The 8018-nt window shown below is 38.4% G+C and overlaps 1 protein-coding gene across 1 annotated transcript in view; it reads left to right on the top strand.

The window, feature by feature from the left end:
- Nucleotides 1–8018, top strand: part of LOC123252762 (acyl-CoA (8-3)-desaturase-like) — a 60070-nt gene that overhangs the window by 48167 nt on the left and 3885 nt on the right. The gene's annotated exons all lie outside the window — the stretch shown is intronic.

Below are 8018 nucleotides of genomic sequence, written 5' to 3'. Positions count from 1 at the left end.
AAAATGAAAAATGAAAGAAAAGAGGAAAGGAGGAGTAAATATAGGAAAAAGTATAAGAGAATAAGATTAAGGGAATTACTAATTAATGATCATCAATAGGAATGGTATGAACTTACCCAAAATATGGAAAAGGATAGGAAAGCTGGCGAAAACTTCACTTAATAATGCTTTCATTCTAATAAAAATTAATGGATTGGAAAGAAAACAATGAGTCAATAATATAACATAACATAACATAACGTAACGTAATGTAACGTAACGTAACGTAACATAACATAACATAACATAACATAACATAACATAACATAATATAATATAATATAATATAATATAATATAATGGAAACAAAAAATTGGGGGAAATGGAAGAAAATCTAAGAAATATAGTTTGAAAAATAACTTACCTGTAAAACAAAAATCTAAGAATTATCAGATAATCTGAAAATTATGATAAGAAAACAGCTGGATACCTTATTTCAGGAAATTATAAATGAAAATTGAGCAGTACTCTTAGACTCAAAGGACAACATGAAAACAGAAGTTGGGGGGGAAAACAATAGTCAATCACCTCCAAAAGCAACTCCTAAAATGAAAACTCTCAGGAACATCATAGCCAAAATCCAGAAGAAAAAGAAAGCTACTTTAAGCAGCCCCCCCAAAAAATCCATGTACAAAGACAATGGAGAGTACACAAGAGGGAATGGCTGCCATTATAAAGAAGGAAAAAAGCTTGTAATATGATATTTCAAGAGATAAAGGTTCACAATCTAGGATAACCTATCCATCAAAATGAAATGATTCTACTGGGGCAAAAATTGAATCTTTAATAAATACAGGATTTCCAAATATTCCTGATGAAAAGAAAAGGACTGAGTAGATGTATAGAAATGGAGATGAAGGAGCCATGAGAAACATAAAATGTTACATATAGTTTTTTCATTGAAAAGGAGTATGTGGAGATGAAACATTTACCTATTTACAAAGAAATAAGAAATAAATATAAAATCCTTATATCTTTAAGGTCATATAATAGCTGTGTGACCTTGGGCAAGTCACTTAACCATCACTGCCTGGCCCTTACCACTCTTCTGCCTTAGAACCAGTACCTAATATTGATTCTAAGATGGAAAGTAAGTGCTTTTAATAAACAGATAAAAGGGAAGGATGGAAGAGTAAAAATCTGGGTTCGGGGACAGAATAAGGAAGGGAGAAGAGTTTAGTAGAGAGAAGATATACTGTTTAACTTAAAAGCTCACAGGTGTCAGGCAAACTCCTTCTCTTCTAGTACCTTCTTATTTTTTAAAGAGGGAGACGACAACAAAAACAGGAAAAAGTGTAAGAGAACAGAATGGAGGAAATACATAATTAGCCACTGTCAAGGGTTAACAAGCTTCTATGGTTTTTGTGATGTTTATAATTACTTGGGAACATCAAGATTGTGGCATGTGTGCCTACTTTGCCATCTTCCTGTCCACAAAGGTCCGTGTGCTCTGAAGACTTTCCATGCTTTCACTGTGTCTTATCTGAGTCCCATCCTGATGTATCTAAAACATTGACAAGTCTTGGGAGAACTTTTACACATTACCTAATCCTAAGAAACCTCCCCTCTCCTTTGTCTCGAAACATTGTATAAGTCTGTACTTCCTTCAGTCTCTTGGGGGGCCTTGTGTCCACCCACCACCCCCATGTATCCTTTTGAATTTTCTCAGTGAAAATAAACATCTTTGCTACAAAGCTGTATGCTTATTTGGTTTTAACATTGACGCTAATGATGGCAGCAGTGAGATCAGAAAGAGGATATCTCTCCTGCCTTTCCAGATCCCATTGAGATACAGTCCCTAAAGAGCTTGTTTGCACCTCAGCTTAGACTGGGCACCTACAGAGAGCAGTGAGTGATCTATTCCTTCTCTGATTTCAGTTCCTGAAGTTCCTATTTTATTTTTCTCTCTGAGCTGTTTGCTTCCTTTGAGAGTAAATTCTTATGGTTTGCAGTTTTCATCATTTCATCATTTCAGTTGCAACTGAAGAGTGATTTTTTTTTGTCCATCTCTTCTTGGAGAGAGTTCTTGGTGTCATTGCTTTGGTCTTATCCTTGATTATGGAAAATTTGATTAGCCAAAGAATGAAAAGCCATCAGTAGGTAAGAGACTTCCTGTTATTTCTGTAAGGATTCTTTTCAGTTTAATGATGGGTAATAAAAATAACTCCTGTAATTACGGGCCACAAAAAGGGTAAATCTTTAATCGGGATAGAACTATTTAACCATAACCTGCTCTAATCTAAATTTAGATTAAGTTCCTGAATTGAATATTTTAAAAATTGATCTTAAATTTAAAAAAATGAACAAGTTTTATATCTGTTCTATACGTCTGTCTGTATCTCTTTGTATAAATTTATTTGAGCCTGTGGAAAAAACCAGTGGAACTCTTTCTAAGAGACAGTAAATCAGACAAGCAGGATATGGGAGAGTATATTTCATGTCTGTCATTGAAAATCTGTACTTTGGTCTGTCTGTGTGCACAAGCTATTATTTTAGGGGGGAAAAAGGCTCTGTGTGCTTTATGATATGTTTTGTTTTGTTTTGTTTTTTAAAACCCTGACCTTCCGTCTTGGAGTCAATACTGTGTATTGGCTCCAAGGCAGAAGAGTGGTCAGGGTAGGCAATGGGGGTCAAGTGACTTGCCCAGGGTCACACAGCTGGGAAGTGTCTGAGGCCAGATTTGAACCTAGGACCTCCCAATCTCGAGGCCTGGCTCTCCATCCACTGAGCTATCCAGCTGCTCCCTTTATGATATATTTTTAGAACTTTTTCTGTCTCTCCGTCCTGGCATTCCTGAATGGAAAGAATATTTGGAGGACAAGAAAGAGTGAGAGTAAGATGAGGTTAAAAAGAGCTTATGTGTGAAGCTGTAAATCTCTAAAATAGTCCTTTTGTGAAGATGGGATTGACTCTCCCCTTGCCTACTTTTAAATTTAATCAACCAAAAGCAAAGACAACTCTACTGAACATTAAGTAGGGGAGATTAAAAAACCACTTACTAAAGTGAGTAACACCTCCAGAAGCAATTGACTACCCCTTGGGCAGTGTTAAGCAAATTTAAAGACTGCAATTGGTGGAGGAAAGGACAGGAAGTGACGTAAAAAAGAAACTATAAAAGAGGATGAACTTCCTGTCCAAGGGGGTCTTTGACCTAAGTCTTGGGTTTGGAGGAGCTTGGACTGGGACTGTGGCTTGGAGCTACAACTTAGGTCTTTGTCCTGAATTTTCAGGTTGGAGGATCTTCTCCTTTGGGACTTTGCCTTGGGGCTTCCATCTTTAGTTTCATTTGGACCTGGGACTCTGGCTCTTGGACTGCTCCTGGTAAGACTGCTCCTGGGTCTCCTCCCTTTGAAACTTGTGTCTTGTGAGTGAAAAGCTAACCTTCTTTTCCTGGCTTTTAGAGAGACTAGTTCCAGAGAGGCCTCCCCCTCCTGGAGGAGGCCACGTGGTTTGAACCCTTGCTTAATTCACCACTGAGTTCTCCAGCTGAAGGAGCCCTGCATGGGTTGAGCCAAGCAGTGGAGAAATATTTAGTGTGGTAGGATAGACATCTCCTCTATCCCTTTTTCATTTCTCTACTTTCACTCTGCCCACCCTTTTTGTAAAGAAAAGCTGCTAAAAGTCATTTTTGACTTGGGCTGTATTCATTTTAAAATCAGCGACCACAGTATTATCTTAGAATTCTCATATATTTAGTCCGACCATAAAATTTAATTCCTTACATTTTAAATGACTTTCACAAAATTGGAGATGTTACAAAGTGAGTTTTGGTTGATATTCTTAAACTTTAAGTTAAGAAAAATCAATTTAACTGGTGAAATAAAGGTTATCCCTCAGAATGCTAGATTAATTGTCTTAACAGCTGAGAAAAGAAAGCCATTCCTATGGTTAAGCAGAGTGACTTGGCAGAAATAGTCAAGGAAAGTTTCTGTAAATTGGGGATTTAAATGAAAGATAAATACATTATTAGGACATGTAGTTGGGTGTTTCCCAAACTTTGAAGTGAAGTAGAAATTGCTTCTGTATTAATCAGGAATTTTTACTGTAAGTTATATGACTTTTATGTATTTCAATTCTTTTTTTTCCTTTATTTTAAACCCTTAACTTCTGTGTATTGGCTTCTAGGTGGAAGAGTGGTAAGGGTGGGCCATGGGGGTCAAGTGACTTGCCCAGGGTCACACAGCTAGGAAGTGTCTGAGGCCAGATTTGAACCAAGGACCTCCCATCTCTAGGCCTGACTCTCAATCCACTGAGTTACCCAGCTGCCCACATGTATTTCAATTCTTAAGAATTATTTTTGTTTCCTTCCCTAAAAGGAGAGAAGCTTGTATAAATAAACAAATGTAATTATATGTGATGTTCATTTATGAAAATTCTTTCTGTTACTCCCACTGATAAATTTTCAGAATTTAATTGGTTGTTAAAGAATTTTTCTATTTGCTAAAAAAGGAATCTTAAAGCATTTTGGGTTCGCTCGTAGTGAACGGTAGAATGGGCGATAATTCAAAAGTTCAGAATTGCATGCTAAGAAACTGATCGATCTTTAATCAGAGAGATCTTTCAGTTTGAAATGCTATCGGAATAAATATTATTGAAAGGAAAGTGGTTGATGGAAATTTTGCCTTTGAGAAGTGTGGAGTTTTATATGTTTATTTTATTGGGCGCCATAGCACTAAAAATTACAGTTTGATTTCAGGGTAATGTAAAATAGACACTTCAGTGAATTAGGACTGTCCAGAAAACAATTAGTTCTGTGGTAATCGGATTTGAATTAAATTTAGTTATGTTGGCTTAAAAAGTGGGCTAATGGGGGGGGGGGGGAGGGCAGCTGGGTAGCTCAGTGGATGGAGAGTCAGGCCAAGAGACGAAAGGCCTGGGTTCAAATCCAGCCTCAGATACTTCCCAGCTGTGTGACCCTGGACAAGTCACTTGACTCCCATTGCCCACCCCCCTTACCACTCTTCCACCTAGTAGCCAATACACAGAAGTGAAGGGTTTTAAAAAAAGTCAATTAGAAAGTTAAGAGGCTTTTAATTAAAATCCATTGAAGGAAATGTAATGTGTAAGTTCTAAGGAAATAGAAAATGAAGAGTTAAGGCAGAAAAAAAGTTGTAATCTGCTTTGAGCAGTGAGTTTGAAGATGGCACGTTTGAATGTTTTATACAGGCTAAAATAAGTTTTGAGCTCTGGCTAGTTTGTAAACTCCTGCCTACTTTGTGACTTGTTCAACTGAGTTTTAAGAATTGTCTTGTTTCCCACTACAAAAGGAGGAACTTTTTTTTTTAAACCCTTAACTTCTATGTATTGTCTCATAGGTGGAAGATTGGTAAGGGTGGGCCATGGGGGTCAAGTGACTTGCCCAGGGTCACACAGCTGGGAAGTGTCTGAGGCCAGATTTGAACCCAGGACCTCCCATCTCTAGGCCTGACTGTCACTCCACTGAGCTACCCAGCTGCCCCCAGGAGGAACTTTTTAAGGGTAAAAAAGGGGCAAAGTCCTAACTCTGTTAAGAATTCCCAGATAGATGAAATGTTCTCCCAAGGGGAAATCCTATCAGTTAGGTCCATTATTGAGGAGTGACTCAATAAGGTCTGGAAAAACATTGGGAAAAGAGAAAAGAAATAATCATTGAGTAGAAAATCTAAAAGAAAAAACAAAACAAAACTTCGTACGAGTCCTTTATTTGTAAGTAGTGAGAAAGATCCCCAGTCCTATAAGGGGAAAAAGCTTGCTTGGTTATGGAATTTCTGAACAATGAAACTGGATTACAAAAAATGTAATGTGCGAGTCTGTTTATAATACAGAAAGGATTCCGAATGATTTCTTTTTATTCCAAGATGAATTTACAATTATGAAGGAGACAAAAGAACTAAATGAAATCTCTTATATGTGTTTGAGCCCTGGCACACTTTTACTATTAATATTAATTTTATTATTTCTTTATTATTTTAATAATAAATAAAATATTTATTAATATGGACACAAGAGCAAACTTAATTGTACTCATCTCTATGCTGTTGTTAGTGAAATTTGCCACCAGAGTTCAAAGCTCTTGGGACTATAACTAATATGATACTGAATTTTGAATTCGAGTATAGCTGTCTGATAAATCATTGTAGGTAATGCACCATAAGAGGGGGCTGCTGGGTAGCTCAGTGGATGGAGAGCCAGGCCTAGAGATGGGGAGGTCCTGGGTTCAAATCTGGACTCAAACACTTCCCAGCTGTGTGACCCTGGGCAAGTCACTTGACCCCCATTGCCTACTACTCTTCTGCCTTGGAGCCAATACACAGTATTGACTCCAAGATGGAAGGTGAGGGTTTAAAAAAAAAAAAAGAGTGATGCACCATAAGAGATAAAGCCATGTTACTCAGGAGTGTTACCCTGAACTGTTACAGGTTCCCTGGGAAAGGTTGAGGGGACAACTCCCAGCACAGCAGAGGTGGGATCCCCTCTGACTTATGTAAACAGGAATGTTCCCACCTGATGATTTCTGAGTCTGACTATGAAGTGGAATTGTTACTGCATGTTTGATTGTCCACTGTGGCTTCTATCTGAACTCAAATAAAGTTAAGGATGCTCGTATTCATGTGATGAGTCATTCTGTGCCTTTAAGCTCAATGTCTGGAGAGAAGGACCACTTCTGATGCTGTTCTAACCCTGCCTTTCCTTTTCCTTTTCTACTAAATTTCCATAATCACAGCAAGTAGTTAATAGAAGATGTGAGCACAATGCAGATATGGCAACTATTTCCAGTCTCAATGTGTTGTCATCTCATATCTCAAACAATTAAAGTAAATTAATATTGGGATTATCATCTGTCTATTAATACATAATCACGTATAAGATTAAGTCCATCTAAATATGGGGCAGCTGAGTGGCTCAGTGGATTGAGAGCCAGGCCTAGAGACTGGAGGTCCTAGGTTCAAGTCCGGCCTCGGACACTTCCAGCTGTGTGACCTTGAGCAAGTCACTTGAACCCTACTGCCCACCCTTACCACTCCTGGGCTAAGGACGGTCCCTAGCCCGGATGAAAAAGGAGGAGGGTTGGGCGTGGGGCTAGCAACCCCATCCCGTAAAAACTACATCTGCTAAAGAAACTGCAACCTAAAGTAGGGGCAGCTGGACAGCTCAGTGGATGGAGAGCCACGCCTAGAGACGAAAGGTCCTAGGTTCAAGTCCGGGGCTCAGACACTTCCCAGCTGGGTGACCCTGAGCGACCCATTGCCTACTGGTTGTGGCCCTATGCTCCTAGAATGGAGTCCCAGGATAAAAAAAAATATATGATTAGCAACTAAACATGTTTTACTGTAGGCAACCCACTGTTCTCTGTATACAATTGGGAGTTATTTAAATGTATCCGCACACACCCCCCACCCCCAGTTTTTGTTTAAGTCAGAGTAGAATCAGCCACTTATAAGTTAATTCATTTTTTATAATAATTGAAGCTGAGGGTGGGGAAATTTATTTGCTAAAAAAAAAGTGTTGTTACTTATGTTTTTATATCTAAAATTAGATCCCATGTCACATCAGATCTGCCTAAAAAGAATTGGAATTGACTGGATTGAAAAATTTTGAGAAAACAACAATTTAGATAGATCATCCTGAATGTTAAATGTGAATGATTCTAACAAACATGTAAAAACCTAAAATCTCTGAATTTTAATGATGAATTTGTTCTATGTTATGTGAGGAATGAATCAGACTCTCTTTGTCTATCAATCAGCAACTTTTAAGTTAATCAGTCAAGAACTTAAAGTACCCCTACTTGACACTAAGTAAGAGAGTTTGCAAGTCACTTACTAGAGTAAGCTCACACCTCCAAAGGTCACTGTCCCGGAGCAACAGGAAGTGATGTTGAGAAACTGCTTTAAAAAGACCTACTTGGGGCAGCTGGGTAGCTCAGTGGATGGAGAGCCAGGCTTAGAGATGGGAGGTCCTGGGTTCAAATCTGGCCTCAGACACCCAGCTGTGTGACC

This window comes from Gracilinanus agilis, chromosome 6, assembly GCF_016433145.1.
Source record: "Gracilinanus agilis isolate LMUSP501 chromosome 6, AgileGrace, whole genome shotgun sequence".
In the NCBI taxonomy this organism is placed as follows: Eukaryota; Metazoa; Chordata; class Mammalia; order Didelphimorphia; family Didelphidae; genus Gracilinanus; species Gracilinanus agilis.
The sequence above is the reverse complement of the archived record's forward strand: the minus strand, read 5'-3'. Positions and strand labels throughout refer to the sequence as shown.